We start from the raw sequence: 16,114 nt of genomic DNA on the forward strand, positions 1-16,114 counted from the left end.
CACATCCTGAGAATCCCCTCGGTTCTGGACAGACCAGGATGGTTAGTCACCCTAGGCCCACGTGATGAGGAACAGGCATCTGGTCAACAGTGGAGCAAGAAATGAGACCTCCTACCATCTGCCACATGAGCAAGCCATGTTGGAAGCAAATCCTCCAGCCCTAGCAAGGCTTGAGCTGATTTAAGTTGCAGCTGGAGCTTGATGGCAGCCTTATGAGAGCCTCTGACTAGAACTGCTCACCTAAGCTGATCCTGGAATCCTGACCCTCAGAAACTGTGTGAGAAAATAACTATTTGTCATTTTAAGCTACTGAACTTGGGGTAAGTTGTCAAACATGAGTAGACACCTTACACAGGTGGTTGGTTACGCCCCAGTGGATAACAGAAACAGTGGACATAAATGGATCCTGTTCTCCACCCGATTTAAACAGCTATGATGATCTTCCTGTTTAGGGATTTCTTTTCCTTTCCTGAAAATCAACCTGAGGGAATTTTGCTGCTAGAGTTCCTAGACAGTAGTGCTGGGCGGGGCCTCTGGCTGCTGCTAGGTGAGCTCATTCCAGCTCTAATTGTTTTCCAAGCTTTAACCATAAATCCCTTGGGCTCCCTTGGGTCCTCTCACCTTTCTATTTCTAAATGCTCTCTGAGGAGCCCTGATATCCCTGAAGGCCTGAAGTGCTTGCCTGGACTGTTTAAACAGGCTTCTCTGTTAGCAAAGATCCCTAATGTCTGTCAACCTGGGTGTCCGCGTGCAGAGAACATACATGGGGTGCATGGCCTACAGGACATGCAGATGTGGGGGTCTGGGCGGGCCCCCCTTGACCTCAAAATCTTTTCCAGTCAGGCACCAGTGTATCCGATATTTCACCATTTGAGCGTGATTCATTCATTGGAAGGAACAATTTACTTGTCAGTACTTTCTTCTGAATGAGCTTATTAATTTCGGAGGGTGGGGGGTGGCGCAGAGTCTCACTCTGTTGTCCGGGCTAGAGTGCCATGGCGTCACCCTAGCTCATAGCAACCTCAAACTCCTGGGCTCAAGCCATCCTTCTGCCTCAGCCTCCCGAGTAGCTGGGACTATAGGCATGCGCCACCATGCCTGGCTAATTTTTTCTATATATTTTTAGTTGTTTGGCTAATTTCTTTCTATTTATAGTAGAGACGGGGCGGGGGGGTCTCGCTCTTGCTCAGGCTGGTCTCGAACTCCTGAGCTCAAACAATCTGCCCGCCTCGGCCTCCCAGAGTGCTAGGATTACAGGCGTGAGCCACCGCGCCAGGCCTGGATGAGCTAATTAAAGACATTCTTCTTTAAAGACATTCAGGGTAGCATGAGATTAGTAGGAACTTATTCCAAGGTGAGCACAGGAAGCAGTTGGGACCCGGAAAAGCTGACCTTGGTTTCACGTCATCATGCCATGTCAGACTGACGTGTCTGCAGAGTCAGGCTGCAGGCTGCACACCTGCAGAGCCCCTGGCGTGCTCAGGGGCAGGCTGCTCTGTACACCCAGAGACCCAAAGTCGATTAAGACACAAGTAGTATGTACTGAGTATATTTGTTTCCTAGGGCTGCTATAACAAAGTACCATAAACTAGGTAGCTTACAATAACAGAAATCTATTCTCACAGTTCTGGAGGCTAGAAGTACAAAATTAAAGGGTCAGAAGGGTTGGGTCCTTCTGAGGGCTGTGAGAAAGAATCTGTTCCAGGCCTCCCTCCTAGCTTTTGGCGTTTTGCTGGCAATCTTTGTCATTCCTTGGCTGTTGATGCATCACTCCAGTCTCTTTCTTCATCTTCACATGGCATTCTCCTTGTGTGCATGTCTGTCTCTGTGTCCACCTGTCCCACCCTAATGACTTCATCTTAACTTGACCATATGCAAAGACCCCATTTCCAAATAATGTCACCTTCATAGGCACTGGAGGTTAGAACTTCAACATCTTTGGGGGGAATACAATTCACTCCATAACACTGAGCAGGTAGTAAAAACAGTTAATATCACTGAAATACCATTTTAGATACATTATTCCTAATCTTCACAAAAATTTCCCCATTCTATAGCTGTAGAAACTGAGGAAAGTTCACATAGCTAGAAAGTATTGGCTCTGGGATCAGATAGCCTGGCTCCACCACTTACCTGTGAAGCCTTGGACAAGTTATTTTACCGGTCTGTGCCTCAGTTTCCCCATTTGTAAAATGAGGGTAATACTAATGATCACACCTCCAACCATGCTGGGCTGTTGCAAGGATTTTTAAGGATAATGCACAGAGCCTGGCACACAGTCATTACTGAACTCATGGTAGCTACTACTGCAAGCTGTGGAGTCAAGACTTAAATCCACATCTCCTTAGCTCCAATTCCCTCAGTCTTTCCTCCCCGATCCAGCATAACGAGGTGTCAGGCAGCTCTGCATCCGTGATCTCATTGAATCTTCATAATACCCCTGTGAGGCGAATGTGTCTGGCTATATTTTGTGGATGTGGGAACTCAGGCACAGAGAGGTGAGGTGACTTGCCCACGGTCATCCAGAAAACAAAACATTCTCATCTGGCTCTGCTGATGCTGATACTTCTTCCACTCTGTCACCTGTTACCCCAGCACAGGGAGGTCCACAGACCCAATAGGGTGGAGCATTTTCCTCCACCATGGTTGACTAATAACCTCCATGTCTAAGGTAATCAGGCAAGATTATGAGTTCAGTCAGTAGCCCACCCAAGACTATGACAGCCAGAGCGTTCTGTGTCCATGAGCGTCTGCTCCTGCCAGGTTCAGGAAGCTCAGGCCAGAAGATCTGTTGTTAATTCTTGAGGAAGTCCTTCAGAAGAAAGATCTCTCTCATTCATATTCATTCTCTCTCTCTCTCTTTCTCTGTCACACACACACACACACACACACACACACATACACGCAACTTATAAGGGGCCTCAGCCATGGGATAAGCAGCTAACCATTGAAAGGGGATGGGCTATACAAGATTTTTCAGTTAGGAAGCCTAAAATGTGAGAACCAACTCCTAGGCTCAATCTGAAGTTCTCTGGCAAATCAGTGCCAGGAAGGATTCCAAAAAGGCAAAAATAAAAACAGCCCCCTCCAAATGCAAACACTTCAGAGATGGATGCTCTCAGGTTTCTTTGTCAGGATGGAAAGAGGGCTGGAGCAGCAGAGGGCTCTGGCTGGACCTTTCTCTGATCCTCTGTCTACCACCTCTGCCTCGCCTGTTCCTCCACACCGCAGTCTAGTCCTTCAAACGCCTGAGGAGAGCAGACATTTCACATGGCCACTCACGGGCTTCATCTAGCTCTTAGACAAGTTTTGTTTAGACTGCACACATTTTTAAGAAGAATCTAGATTTTTTTCTTCTTTTAAAAAGTCAAAAGTGAAAAAGTCAAAGACTCTAGCCAGGTGGCTCTGTATTTCTGAGTGGTAAGTGTGAGATGTGGCTGCCTCCAAGTTCATTATTTTTATACCCAGACCACTTTTCTTCCCTGCCTGGTCCCTGCAAGAATTTTAGTTTTTCACTCCAGGCCAACTGAGACCTCACCTCTACCTGTCAAATGAAACAGGTCTCATCTCACCCTGACATTCAAAATTCTTTCACAGCATGGCTTATTCAGACTTACCACCCATGACTACACTTCATTCAAAATTTATCTACTCTTTTACCCCCAACAGTTCTCTTATTTTCCCACATTAATGGCTTTTCTAGTGCTTTTTTATTTCCTCTAAGATGCCTTCCATCCCAACTTGGCCTTGGAACTCTTCCACATCTTTTATGATCCACTTGAAGGCCTTTTCAGAATCTCCCAGATAGATGTACGCTTTCTGTCCTTTGATGCTCCAAAGCAACTTGGTATTTTTTGAAATACTTGCTCTGGATTTTCAAAACTTCACATATTTACATATTATAATTCCCCTTCCTGGAATTCACTTCCCCCTTCCTCTGCCTGTTGAAGTCCTAATTCTTCCACACTCACTCATAAGTCACTCCCTTTGGCTTCCTTCTTCATTTACTTGAGCAGAATGAACTGGTTTCTCTTCCATGAGATGCTAAGCTGCTTGATTTCAAGCAAAGAAATTATCTGTCTCTCTTGCCTCATATATAAAATGGCAATGATAATGATAAAACCTACGGCAAAGAGTTGCAGTGAATATTAATTAGTTGCAACACAGCTAAACTATCAATAAAGATTGACTACTGTTTCTCTCTCTGTATTGACACTAGTTTCTTTGTATGATTATTTGTGGGCATGTGTCTTCCCTACCAGCTTGTGAGCTTCAGAGTGAGGACTATGTCTTATTCATCTTTCTAATGCTTAATAAACATGTATGGGATGAACAAACCAACTCACAATTATGTGTATATTGGTTTCATGACATCTACTTGAGGGTTAGCTCCTTGAGGTTCTCAATTGGGTCTTTCTTTTTGATATAATCTCCATGTCCCTCAGGGTCTGGCACAGTGACTTTAGCGGGCCCTTAATATGGAAATACTTAGTGAATTATTGAATGAAACTCCTGGGTTCCAGCTTTTAAAGACCAATGAGGAGCAGGAAGCTGTGCTGAGTAACTGCTATGTGCCAGGCACTATAAATATATCATTCCTTTATTTGTTTTATTTTTTTTGTTATGTTTTTGTTTTTGTTTATTCACATATCATTTCCTTTAAAGAAACATGTCTCATTTTATCCTTACCAACATGCGTTAGTGTTACTATGTTGTTTTACAAAGGAGGAAACAGAGACAGAAAGGTTAAGTAAACTCGTGAGATTTTAGAATCCCATTTCCCTTCCTAACACCCCTCTTCTTAGCCAGAATTTTCAGTCAACATCCAGTAAATAGAACAAAATTTCTTAACCTGTCTGTGTTCTAACCTGGAGCGATGGTTGCTATAAATACGGCCCTTCCCTGTCCCTCACTTCCAACCCGTTGCTCCGCTGTTAAGGACTTTTTCTTCTTGTCTTTCCCTTTCTCCCATTTCCCAAGAGAATGGAAAGTCTTCCTTGAGAAGAGGTTTGGAAGAAGACAGCTATGATTAATACTCCCAGGGCCCGGGGCAAAATGTATATTCAAGGCTCCCTGTTCAAAAATTTTAAGAATCTCACTGAATGCGGTGGCTCACAGCTATAATCCCAACACTATAATCCCAAAGCAGGAGGATCACTTGAGGCCAGGAGTTCACAATCAGCCTGGGCAACACAGTGAGACACCATCTCTATAAAAACAATTTAAAAAATTAGCCAGGCGTGGTGGTGCGCACCTGTAGTTCCAGCTACTCGGAAGGCTGAGGCAGGAGGATCCTTTGAGCCCAAGAGTTCAAGGGTTGCAGTGAGCTATGATCACACCACTGCACTCCAGCTTGTACAACATAGCAAGACCCTGTCTCTACAAAAAAATAAAAAAAGAAGGGCCGGGCATGGTGGCACATGCCTATAGCCCAACTCCTTCAGAGACTGAGGCAGGAGGATCACTTGAGCCCAGGAGTTTGAGGTTGCTGTGAGCTAGGCTGATGCCACAGCACTCTAGCCTGGGCAACAGAGCGAGACTCTGTCTCAAAAAAAAAATAAAAAATAAAAAAAAGTAAGAAAGCTCAGGTTAGACTACTATAATAGTCTAGAGATAGAGGGAACTGGCTATCCCTCAGCTCTACCTGACACCCCCGTTAAGTCACTAGAACACCCATCTTGGTCATTCTCATCCTAGCCAGGCTCCCACCTGAATGTGGGCACATGAATGACCCCAGCCAGCACCACGTGGAGCAGAACCACCACCCAGCTGAGGCCCACGCCATCTCCTCCTCCCGCATAACACTTGGCAAGTGGCTGGGTAAGCCAGACCACATTGGCTGAGCAGGCCCAACAGTGGTTCTCACCTTGACTGTGTTAGAATCACCTGGAGAGCTTTTCGACATACCCATGGTGATCCCATCCCCAGAGATTTGGATTCCTTGCCCAGGGAGACACAGGGCCACTGGGATGGGTGAAGGGCAGGGGGATGGGCAATAGCTCATAATGGAAAGAAGGAAGTGACTCTGCAGCCAGAACAGGCCTAGGTTCAAATCCTGACCCTGCCTCTTACTAGTTGTATTAATACATCCTCCTGAGCTTTCTCTTCTATAAAATGGGTGACTATTATCTCCCTCCCCGGGGAGCTAAGGGGAGTCAGTTGCAATAGAACAAAGTGATTAAAAGACCTTGGTGGCAGAGACAGTGGGGTTAAACTCCTGACTCTAGTACTTCAGAACTATGAGAAATAAGGGTATGTTATGAACAACTATATCAAAAGATTTTGCAGCTTAAATGAAATAGATCAATTACTTGAAAAATCTAAACTACCAAAACTCTCTGAAGAAGGAATAGGCAACCTGAGTAGTCCTATATGTACTAAATTAAATTTGTAGTTTGAAATTCCAGGCCCTGATGGCTTCTCTGGTGAATTTAACCAAAACTGTGGGAGAGTCCAGGCTATATATACATATACTTAAAATCTCAGAAGATGGAGATGATAAAACTTACCCCTGCACTAGCTGCAAGGTACTGGACTGGATTCTTGGCCTGCTGTGCCTCTGACTGGCGAGTGACTTTGTGTAAATCCCTTCTAGGTGCTGCAGGATTTTTAGCAGGAAAACGTTAAGATTCTAAGAATGCTCTGCTGTGCATTATGCATTGGAGAAAAGATATGCCTGCTTGATGCCTGGAGGGGAGGCAGGCAGACCCCTGGACAACAGGACTCTGCTTTAGGCTGGAGTTGATCACTAGGAGCCCTTTTACAAGAGGACACCGGCCCTGGGGGCCCACGTACACAAGAGAAAGATTTGACCAGTGGTTTGACCCTGTAGTCAGTGATAAGGAATTTTCAGAAAGAGAAGGTATGCTCCTAAACACTTTATATGTATTACCTTTTTCAGTGACCTGAAACACAGGCAAAATTATTGTCCCCATTTTAGAGGTAAGAAAACTGCAGCTCAGAAAATTTAAGTGCCTGTCTGGCATAAGGTCACCAGCACTATGTGACTCCAAGGCACTACCATGCACCATGGTAACAGTACAGAAGCATTGCTTATTTCTGTTTTCTCAAGTCCACAGGGCATAACTCTATTCTCTCCCGTTGGCCCTGCTTGGTTCTCTCTCTACCAATACCTGCATGCATGAGCACCTAGACCTCCCTGCTTGGCCTGAAGACACTCCAACCCAAACAAAAGCCAATGGCCAGCCATCTTCTCCAGAGAAACCCTTTGATGATTTAACTTTACAACCAATATTAATATTACCACCTTTCAGACAGTTGCTGAGGCATATTAAAAATTGTTACGAATTCTGCAACATTCCTTCCACGGATATGTGGGGTCTATGCCCCCTTTTCTTGAATCTGGGCAGGCTCTGTGATTGCTTGAACAACAGAACATAGTAGAAGTGATTCTGTGCCAGTTTCCAGGCCCAGGTCATAAGAGTCTGGCGATTTCCTCTTCCTGTCCTTTGGACACTTGCTCCGGAAGTCCTGAGTCACCGCAGGAGAATCCATTTACCCTGAGAGCATCATACTGCAGAGGCCACAGGGAGGCCCTCGGGTCAATGGCTCCAGCTGAGCCCGGCCTTCCAGCCATCTTCACCAAGGCACCAGACCTGTGATTGAGGAAAGCATCTTGACCCTCCACACCAGCCCATTCACCCCCGTCAATGCCACATTGAGCAGAAGAACTGTAGAGCTAGGACTTGCCCAAATTCCTGACTCCAGATTGTGAGATACAACAAAATGATTGTTGTTTAAAGCCATTAAGTTTTAGGCTGATTTGTTACATAGCAATAGATAACCGAAACAGTTGGGGAAAAAAATCTTTAATCTCATTAATTATTTTCTTCAAATCTTTTTACAAGATAATGAAAAAAAAATACATACATACACAACTCAGAGAAGTGGAAGGGAGCTAACATTTATTGAGCACCTAATTTGATTCCTGCCTGGTACTTTTACACGAATTATCTAATACTCAAGACAAGCCAACTTCTATTTTATCTACATTTTAAAAAACAAGAAAACCAAAGCCTAGAGAAGTTAAGGAACTTGCAGCTGATCACACAGCTAGAGAGTAAGGGGAATGGAAATTAAACCCCCAGTCTGGCCTATCCAGCTAGAAAATTCATATTCTTGTCACCATCCCACATCCCTACAACACCTCTCTTGGTTCTGATGGTAGTCTGCATTCCACCTAACACGACATCATATGTGGTTTTTCATGTTGCTACCAAGGCTTCAAAACCCTCCTTTTAAATGGCCACATACTATTCCAACTATAGTTTACATACCATTCCCCTATTTTGAATATTTGCATTCCTTCTGAATCTTTTTGCAATTAAAAGGAATTCTGAAATGAACAAGCTGTATCATGTAGATATGAAGCAGAAATGCTAGGGGGAGAGGTGGGCCATTCTTGGGTTTCTTTGATATTACCAGCAATCTCATCTGCACAGCTCCTCCTCCAGCTCTGCCCCACTCATCTGCCCCTTCTCCACCCTGACTGCCCTAATCAACCTGGTTGCCCAGTCACCTGAGGGGAGTGTCCTGGCCTCCTTGTGTCCCTTGGAAGGTGGAGCAGCAGAGAAGGTAGAGAATAACAATTCCTTTGGAATTTACATGCCATTCAGGCCAGATGAGTTAAACACCCTTTAACGATTTAGCTCAGACCTCATCTGTCTTAAACAGCTTGGACAGCCGGAAAAATTAAGATCATCTCAGGATGCTTGTTGGCTTTGAAAAGATTATAAATCCTCTTATCTCAGAAAGGCCAGGTGAAGGATTTGTAAATCCTATTAAGAATTTTAGCCTTTATCCTGAGGGCAATGGGTAGCCATTGAATGGTTTTAAACAGAGGATGATGGCCTGATCAGATTTTTTTAATCTAGAAAGAACATTCTGGGTGGAGGGCAGTTGTAGCATTGAATGATTAAGGGACTGGAGGGTGGGAAAGGGAGGCCTCCATGATGCCCCTGGGATTCTGTCCAGGACAGCTGGGTGGGGAGGATGAAGAGCAGGAGGGGGAGGGAATGACAGAGGAGTAGCTCCCTTTCGGACCAGGTGAGTTAGTGTACCTGAGGGTAGGGCCTAGGGCAGGCTGGGATTTGAGGCAATCAAGCAAGCTGACTTCCAGATGCTTGCCCCCCCAGGGCCCTTGCTGGCTGGCTACTTGGTCACATGCACCCAGGCCCAGGAGGGATGGCCCCACAGGCCAGGCTGGCCCAGGGAACTAAGCATTCTGGGAGGCCACCGCTGGCCCAGCAGCAGAACTGGGAACACTGGGGAAGACCTTGAGGCTGTGAAGATTGCTGAACCCATGAGACTGTTAGTATCCTTCTTCCTACATAGGGAGTTCTGGACTACCCCTTCTTCAGGGGCTGTTTGAGTTGGAGGTTATCAAATCCCTGGAGCTTTTCAATTTGATATTTCTTACTAATTTTATACTTAAAGGAAAGTATCATCCCAGGTATAGCCCCAGGAAAAAAATTCCCTGGTCCGTCCCCTCCCAAAGATCTACAGCCAGCAGGAGACTGGTGCCAAGGTGACTCACCACAGCATGGGCTGGGGCCAGTGCACTAAGAGCGGTAAAAGTCCCAGCAAACCGGGGGAGGCAGAATTCATCCAAACAGTGGGCATCTGGGAAGGAGCAGAAGGTGATGAGTTTTCTGGGCCCTAAAGAAAGGTTGACTTCCACAGGTGGAGAGGAGAGGGCAAGACATTCTCAGAAGAGAGAACAGTTTGTGCAAAGATCCAAAGATGGAAAAATATAGGACATTCTGGAGCCAAGGGAGCTTTGCAGGGGCACAATACGTTCAAGATGTAAAGAGACACAATTGGTCCTATTGCTCAGATTCACAAGATTGTGACACTCTTGGGACAACAATCTAGCCTTGGCCCTGAACACAACCATCATCATCAGTGGCTGAGATAGAAATTTCCTGGTGACTCCATGCCTGGAAATGCTAGAAAACTCAGTCCCTAATTGCCTTGTTCCCAAAAAGCAACTTTCCAGATCCTTAAGATGTACATTTTGGTACTACCCTCATCTCTCCTTGCAACTTACTTCCTTACCTGTATCTTTCCATTTACCTTCTGTCTATTTAAGCCTTTAGAGGAGGAAGTGTGTACAAACAGCCCTACAAAACACTACACTCATCATATTATATTTCAAAAGAAATCTAGTGTCCACCTAATCTTCAAAGAGGCCAAAGGTGCCCTGTGAGTCTCAAAGGTGAGACTCAGATGTGAGCAGAGCAGGCAGGGTCCAGCAGAGGACCTGATAGGAAAGTCCAGCTCCTAAATGAAAGGCAGGAAGAAGCAAGCCTGCCCAGGGGACCTGGGGGATGGGGTTGAGAGTGAATTGCACTGAAAGCATAGGACCTCCTCAGGGCCCTGAGAAGAGTAAAGTCTACCTGCATGTGTAGCTTCAACTGAGGCCAGTCAGGCAAGATCAGATGCCAGGTAATTTTTATCCAAATAGCATCTCAAGAGTTAAGAGAGGAGATTTTCAGGCTTCACATTTTTCACAGCCAGGAAATGAGGCTCCCTTCTCTGTAGGACATCCTGGGGAAAGTGAGGGGCCTAGGGACCTGGGAATTGGGTTGTAATAGGCTGATAACCAGGATCCAGCAAATCCAGCAATTGCAGATTTGCTGCAGTATGACGGAGTGGGGCGGGGGTAGGTTGGGATCTGAGCTGCTTTGCCATGGAAGTTGGGGGATAGGGGAGAGGCACAACACCATTGAGAACCTTTCGTTGACTCTGTTATTTTATTGAGAACCTATAAGTCGAGTTATTATTCTTCATTGAATAATGAAGTTTGGAAGCAGGTTCAATACATAATAGATAATTATAAACTACTGACTTATATACATTCACAATTGTTTACAAATACATGACATGCATTGTGTTCTTTTAGGGCCTCTTGGCCCACAAATGCCCATGAGGACCAGATTTTCCAGCAACAAGAGTGAAAGCCCAGACAGCCACACAAAAATTTCCAATGTCTATCCTTTGGCGGTCCGCAGACTGAGCTTCCCATTGCATGGAAAGACCTGCCTGAGGCCAGGGAGGGGTTGGGGGCCAGAACCCAGAATGACCCCATCTAGGATTAAATCCATGCAGGAGGTTGGGCCATAAAAATGCTTTCTTCCTCTGCGAAATCATTTCACAGGAGGATAATCAATGATTACCTGAGGCTCCCTTTGCCCCGCCCTCAAATGCTTGACTGCGGCACAGGCCAGTAAATCAAATTCTATTTGGGGTGAGAGGGAGAGTGATGCCCCAGCTCCCAAAAAGACTGAGTGAAAAATCACGTAGCAGTGAGGTACTTAGGAACGAGCCACAGTGTCACTAAGCAGACAGGATAATGTATAGTGGCTGTTTCAAGGTCATGGATGAGTTAGCATGAGGAGTACAAACTATATATAAACAGAGCATTTGAGAGAAGAGCCCAAAATACCAAGCTATGTCATATTTAGTAACTGCAAATGCAAAGCATGAACCTTTAATTTGTTTTTGTTTGTTTTTTGAGACAGGGTCTCTGTCACCTGGGCTAGAGTGCAGTGGCATCATCATAGCTCATGTAGCCTCAAACTCCTGGGCTCAAGAGATCCTCCTGCTTCAGCCTCCCGAGTAGCTGGGACTACAGGTGTGTGCCATGATGCCTGACTAATTTTTCTATTTTTTGGTAGAGACAGGGTCTTGCTCTTGCTCAGGCTGGTCTCGAACTCCTGACCTCAAGTGATCTTCCTGCCTTGCCCTCCCAGAGTAATAGAATCACAGGCATGAGCCACCACACCCAGACGTTTTTGTTCTTTTTTGATTGCCAACCAATGTTTACTGATGGTCTACTATGGGGCAGAAGGCACTGAGGATGCTGTGGTGAATGGGTGGTGGGTCGGAGAGGACAGATGAAAGGACAGTCACCAAAGCCCCCGTGTACTATAAATCAGGATACATGTCAGCATAAGCATCATCACCATTTTCGTCATGGCTAACACTCATCCTAAAGTTGTGTTTCCTATTTGCTGGGCACTGAGCTGAGTGCCTTAAAATCATCCCCTCGTTTAATCCTCACAACTCCACAAGGCAGGTGTGTTTATCACCCCCACTTTACAGATGAAAAAAGTCTGAGATGCAAAGAAGTTAAGTGACTTGCTAGGAGGAGGCAGAACTGTGACTTGAACCCAGGTCTGACTCCAGAAAACATGTACTTGACCGTGGGGTAAAGAGCAGAATCCCTGAGAGAGTAGAGCACGTGCCTTCAACGAGGCACAGGGAAGATCCCCCAGCACTCTCTACCCTCTCGCCCCCTCCCTGCTTTTTTCAGCCCAAGGAGGATGACAATACTATTGCCCCACTGACCCGGTAACCTGGACTGGGAAGGCTCTGAGTCAGAAGCAGAACATGCCAGACAATTTCACATCTAGTTGTTAGGTCATGAAGTAGGATCAGGAATGGAGTTGAAGTCAGGGACAGGATAATCGCGCCTTGCCAACATAATTATATCCCTTGTACTCTGTGATCAAAATGATTGAGTCAGAAGGTCTTGCTTTGTGCCAGAGTCACTTGACTGGCTCCCAAAGTGGCCACCCAGGGTAGCTTTTCCTTGGTAAATTTGCCACAGAGCTTTAGCTGGCTAACAGCCAAATCAGTGTCCTGGGGAGCTTATCTGACTAGAGAATCCCGACTCCCAGCAATCCAACTCATAGGAGGCCAAAGTATATAACCACATGCCAATATATTCATTAGCGGTTGGTGTTAGCCCTTCAGTAACTGGAATCTTCCTCCCCCAACTGGGGCAGGCATTTCCCAACATCAGCGATCCCAGGGAGCCAAATTTGTCATCAGTAGGCTGGTTGGTGAGTGTATCCCGAGAGTCAGGAGAGGCTGACCTTCTGAGGGCTATTTCACCCAAGTCAGGGTGGGGCCTGGTGAATCATCTCCACCGCACTGCAGGTCACGTCTGTGTCAGCACCAATTTCATGCTGCTCTTTCCTGGATAGTGAAGAGCAATAAGTGCCAACTTCTGGCTTTTGGCTTTATCCTATTTCTTTTTCCTTCTTCTGTCTATTCTCCAGCCTCATCCCTCATCCTTCAGTTCACACATTCTCCATACAATAAAGTTGATGAGGTTGCTGATCATTCGGTTGTCATCACATCCCAGCCCTCCCCCTCAACACACACATCAGGGAAGTCACCTTGATGGATGGGCAGGTTGTTCCCTAGCTCTTCGTTCATTTACAAAACTTTTTGGTTTTTCCTCAAATATATTAGGTTGCACCTTATGAGATTATTGTTTTGGTAGGTCAAAAGCAGTGAAATAGCAGCAGCTTCACGTGATTCAATTAACAGCAAACCAGACCCTTTGGGGGTGGATGTTAGTCTGACTCCCCTTCCCAAGCCTTGGTGGTGGGTGTATGTGTGTGTCTATGTCAGGGGGCCGGGAGGGGGAGGCATGCATAGCAGCCCTCTCTGTCTTTATGGAAGGAAATAAGCTCTCCTAGCTCTCCCCGGTATCTGGGGCCTCATTCCTGTTTCTGTCCATGCCTCCTCTAACTAGGGCCTTAATGCCAGGGATAAGCTAAGGAGGGACTTGAGGTTGAGGGAGAAGGTTGAATTCTTTGTTTTATGTGGCAGAGTTAGCATGTGTTCAGAAGCCAACAAAGAAACACTTTTTGATAATCAATGGTTTGTGAAAACTTCTGTTAATGTGGAAAATTGAGGATTCATAGAGACATTTTTCATTTTACAAACATCAGTCAAATGCTTGTGTGATTCCTGCCTTCAAGAGTTTTCAATGTGCTGTCATTGTGGGTATACTCAGACATCTGCTTCTAATTGCCAGCTGCTATACAGTAAGCTCTGGGAGGGCAGGGCCTGTATCTGACTTACTTTCCTTAACTCTTAACATGGACAGGGTCTTGCATATAGTAGGTGCTCATTAAGTAAATGTTTTATATAAATGAGTGAGTGAATGGATGAAAGTGGTTAAATAATAAACCAAACATGTGAATACCAGGAAGGTTTCAAATATCATACCAAAGAACAAACCCTGGGCCTTTGAAGACCAGGAAATCAAGCTGCCTGTAGAGAACCAGAAGAGACCTTCCCCAGAGGAGGTGACCTGTAAGTAGCTGCTCCTCAGTTGAAAAAGGGTGGAACAGCTCAGGCAGTGGCATAGTCCGCCTCACAGATGTTACAGAGGAAGCCACAAATGAAAAGAAGGATTTTAGCCACCCATTTCCTGGCGAGCTCTTTGGCCAGCATTCCTTTGAGCTGAGCATGAGTGGAATTTTCAGCCTAGGTAGCAGAATGGAACTTGGAACAAATAGCTCAGCAGAAAAGAACCGAGAAACAATGGGGCCCGGTCCAGCTGCCCTTTGCCAGCTCTTGAGCTCATGGAATATTGGAGCTCAGCAGGCCTTGTCGAGGGAGATAAATGATGTCCTTTGGATTGTAGGATTGTACCATTTCAGAGGACCCAGACAGAAATTCCCATGTTCAGGCAGCACTTTAGGAACTTTGGATGTGCTGAAATACCTGGGAATAGTCCTCATCACTATTCAATTTTCCATCTGGCAAGGACAAGTGAAGATCTGGTTTGCTTTAAGGATGGGGAAGATCCAAAAACAATGGAAGGTAGAGGGGAAGACATCTTCATCAAGAGAGGTAGAGGATGCTTCAGAGATGGGGGCCTGGTGATGGCGAGGGAGGTGGTGATGGCAGGATTCAGTGCACTGGGCAACCAATCTGAAGAAGGGTGGCAGGGGAAAGGAGTAACTGGTAGGAATAGATGCTGTCGGTTTCAGGCAGGGGATTCAAAGAGAAAGGGACCAGCTTCACATAGGAGAGAATAACCACATACAATGACACAGACACAAAGACACTGGTCTCTGTACTGGCCTGACCTGAATTTCTTACACATGATCAAGTTCTGGTGCATGCCATCAATCACACTGAAAAATGTAGTGGGAAGTTCTGCAGTGTCAGCCTTCCACTGCTGTTCCTTCTCTGCATTTTCTCAAGTCATTAATCCCTTGAAGACAATGATGTATTGAGGCATTTCAGTTATTTATATCTAGATCTTCTCTTCTAGATTATAAGGGAATTGAAGGCAGGAATCACAAATTACTTAACTTTGAATAAGGCACATTGCCTTAAATATAGCTAAATAACTGCTTCATAGATGAAGAAAGAAAGAAAGAGGGGGGAGAGAGAGAGGAAGGGAGGGAGAAAGAAAGAAGAAAAGAAAGAAAAGAAAGAAAGAAAAATTTGATTAGAGATGTTAAGGGGTGGTGCGGGTGGTGCTGGTGGTGCTGGGCTGGTGCTTGGCCTACATCACAGGAAGATATGTGGTGTCACAGAAGGAAGTTACCTAGGACTCTTCTGGGTGGCTGGGGGCAGTTTATGTTTGGGGAATAATATATGTTGTTGGCCAAGGCTAGGTCCTTTACTTCTGGGACATATTCACAACTTAGTTCTTTAACAGTATGTGGTGGGTAGGAAATGACAATCTTTCACAGGGAAATTGTAAAGGAAAAGACAAAGAAGTCACTTCATTTACTGGCTGGGTTCAATCTGCCCCACAAGACTACCAACATATATCTGAGTCATTTCCTCAGTTTTGTGATAGCTCTCTCCCCTGCTTTTAGAAGGAGGAAATGGAAATTTAAAAATCTTACACTAGACCACCTTTTGCATACACATGAATTCATTTCATTCTCAAGGCCCCAAGGGTACTTAAATAGTAAAGCCAGGTTTAGCAAGGGCATTTTGGTCTCCACCCCGTGATACACCATTCCCCTCCTTTATCAGGGATAGAAACTAAGGATAAACTGTAGTCCTCATCCAGACTCAAGTCAGGGTAGGGGGCACTCCTTAAATGTATTTTAAAAATCATTTATCTCGCATCCAATGCGTGCTGAGCACTGTGCTGGGCTGCAGCTGACAGGTACTCTCTTTCCCCCATATTTGCAAGAGCTAGCTTGTCCACTTCACAGATGAGGGGCTAGAAGGTCAGATTTATTTAACTTGACCTTGATAGACATATCTAGTAGAGAGCGGAGTTCTACCTTCCTACTGGCTTATTAAAGATCTTTTAGTA

Source organism: Propithecus coquereli, unplaced genomic scaffold (genome assembly GCF_000956105.1).
Source record: "Propithecus coquereli isolate 6110/MARCELLA unplaced genomic scaffold, Pcoq_1.0 Scaffold12, whole genome shotgun sequence".
Classification (NCBI taxonomy): Eukaryota; Metazoa; Chordata; class Mammalia; order Primates; family Indriidae; genus Propithecus; species Propithecus coquereli.